At 42.9% G+C, this 3,006-nt stretch overlaps 1 long non-coding RNA gene across 1 annotated transcript in view; it reads left to right on the top strand.

Moving 5' to 3' along the window:
- The first annotated feature begins 2,235 nt into the window (after positions 1-2,235).
- LOC308191637 overlaps positions 2,236-3,006 on the top strand; it is a 34,390-nt gene continuing 33,619 nt past the window's right edge. The window contains exon 1 of the long non-coding RNA XR_013948178.1: positions 2,236-2,675. This is a non-coding gene — a long non-coding RNA (uncharacterized lncRNA). The remainder of the gene's footprint in view (positions 2,676-3,006) is intronic.

A 3,006-nucleotide genomic window follows, 5' to 3' on the forward strand; every position in this document is an offset into this window, starting at 1 on the left:
ATTAAAACACCCTCCTAGTGTGTGTTTCTGTGTATGTGTTTGTGCAGGGTTGAGCTTTTTGTAAACATGCGTCAAGACTGCCAGTATAAATTTACCTGGAGGGTACATTCATTCTATAAATGGCAGCTAGTACAAGAAAGTCCTCCAATGGAAAATTATGCACAGTTTCTAGCAGAACTGTTTACTGATGTTCAAAGTTAGAGGAACAGGTCTGAATGCTGTAGTGGCTACATTTAGTTTTTATTCACATTTAGTTGGCAATAGTTCTAAAACTCTCAAAAGTTAATATATGTAAAAAAAAAAAAAAGTAAACAATAGGATATTACAAGATTCAGATACTGTAAAATAAATGGACTCACCTGGCTGTGGAATGAATCCAGCTCCATGAAAAATGATTAAAATTAACAGGACTTTAGAGGAAGGAGAAATTCAGCTTCTCATTTCCTTCAGACACAATGCTGATTAGAAGACTGCAACAGAACAGAATGGGCTATAAAATTACTTAAAGGTCATCACATGTTGTAATAAACTGTAACCTAATTTATTTTTTTAATGCTGACATGAATCTGCTGAAACTAGAAAAGCAGGTAACTTTTTCAATTAATGTCAAAATCTCCCATTTTATTTTATAGGTTGTTTTACCCATTCTAAGTTAAAATGATGCTTTATTATGGCATCATTTTATGAGCCCAAAGAGACATTTTGACATTTACCATAATCTCCTAGAAAGCCAAAAGTGAAATGGTTCCAAAAGATGTACTGAATAAAACACCCTGAAACAAAATGTAAAAAACATTACTTTATAAATAAGAGTGGTGATTAAAGTATTGTTTTTTCCCACTTCAAATGCAGGGGCTGTATTTCCCCCCACCTTCTTAATACTCTCTGACACCGTCTTTGAAATAAAAGGCAAGCATCTTGCAAGAGAGACCTTTTAAAAGCAATAAAAATCCTTCCCCAGCCTTCATTTTTGTCTCGTTATTTTACCTGCAACCATTTGATGACAGTTCAGTGTAGGGGTATTATGGATTTAAACCGCAATTTATGGACAGCCTCTGTTCCTTCCTGGAACACTGCAGGTGAAGAGATGAGACAGAAAGTCTTGAACAGTCTCAGTTGGGGAGCTGGTTCCTCCCAGCCCTCTCCAAAGTCAGGCACTTGAGCAGCCCTGGTTTCCTCATCTCATCTTCTGAAGGGCATCCCCTACTTCCCTGTCCTGTGAGAGAGCTGAAGGGTGGAGGTAGCTCTGTGAGGACACTTTCTGCTGCAGGCAGAGTTTGGAGGAGTAGATGAAGGGCAGCAGTGACCTGGTGAGGCCAAGCACCCTGGGCTCAGCCCAGTGGGGCATCACCATCCGTGGAGCTTCATTGCCTCACCAGGGAGGAAAGGGGAGGTTGTGCTTCATTAACTATTGATTGCTAAATGCTGACATGGTGTCAAGGTTTCTCCATTTTATCAGCAGCTACTTCCAAGGACCTGTTAGCAGTTCAGAGTTGCCTAAGAGCAAACTTGACTCTTGGCTGCCAGTGGAGACGACGCATGTTAAGACACAAGATGTTTGTGTGGAAGCAGCCGTGCATAAGGGCATAGGGAGAAGTGTAAGGAAAGGCCTGGGCCTGCCCTGCCTGGGTGGCCACAGAAGTCAGTGTCTGTTTTCTGCACAGTAGTCCAGCTTTCCTTGCTGTGGAGTGGGAAGTCCCAGCAGAGGTGCAGGTGGTGACCCCCAGGGCTAGAACCGGGTTGGTTTTTGGTTTTGTTTTGGAGCCCAACAGTGCTAAGTTCTTGCACAGGAAAGGAGCAGGGCAAGTGAGTACCAGCACACCTTGGTTCGAGGCTTGAACTCAAGTCAGTCAGGCAGAGGAAAAAGTCTCAACCACTATCTAGCACCACAGGATGGATATTTGGCCACTGAGCAGGTAGCAGGATGGGATGGACCACCATCATCTCCCCATGCTGGATGTGTTTCCTTTGGGGTTTGGCGAGGTGAGAGCACCTGGTCCCTGCATGATATGGTACCCAGGTGGCAGGCTGGTGCAGAGCAGTCTGTCAACCTGTCAGCAGCAATTTTCTCATGGGATTTAGACGCTGCCAAGCAATAGAGAGCATGGCAAAACCTTCAGTCTGGACAAAGAAACATTCAGTTGCAGTGAATTACCTGTGGCTTCCCTACAAACCTCAGGTATTTTCTGCTCTGGTGGTGCTTACTGGAAAGCCAAGAAAATATTTCTGAAACAAAAGAATCAAAAAAAAAAAAAAAGAGAGAGAGAACAGGGTAAAAATGATGAAGGTGTGGGCTTTGCAAAGCAAAGGTGAATGCTAGAAGATAGAGCATATAATTTCAGGTATAGGGCTGGAATCCCCATTGATCTAATGAGTCTCACAAGTTGCTTCTCTCTGTGTGTTAAATCACCAGGTGCCTTCCCTGGTACACCTTGTAATATACTGCCAGCTGGTTTTCATCCTGAATGATACATTTGCAAATTCTCCAGTAGGCCTCATTAGCAAGGAGTTGCTAGCATTTGCAGCCATGCGTTAGGTTTAGCTTGTATCTTACAGGCACGTTTTTAACGTCCTTGTTATGATTGCAATGGCAATTTTGAAAGATTATACCAACTTCAAACGACAGCAACTTTCTAAGTGCCCACAGGAAGAGGACAGCAGTCACACTGTTTGAGGTCAGTTGGGAGACCAGGTTTTTCTGTTCTTCTGGGTTAATCAGAAGGCAGAATCTTAAGTGCCAATTTTGTAAAGAACTTTGTGTCCAGTTTTCCTCCAGCCCCGATGCTGAACTGTCTGATCAATACTAAATCTAATTTATAATGATGGCCCCTGTGAAGCTTGCAAATGTTATGTCAACATATCTTAATAGCTTTGGCTTCCTGAGCAGCCTTGTTAGCTGCAACCTTGTCTGCTTCTGCTACTCTCTTAACTACTTCCACCTACAGAGCCCCATCTGTAACAATGTTGACCACTTCTCCCATCTTTTTTGCTCTGTTCTACCAGCAG

This window comes from Anser brachyrhynchus (assembly GCF_964034855.1).
Source record: "Anser brachyrhynchus genome assembly, chromosome: 1".
NCBI lineage: Eukaryota > Metazoa > Chordata > Aves > Anseriformes > Anatidae > Anser > Anser brachyrhynchus.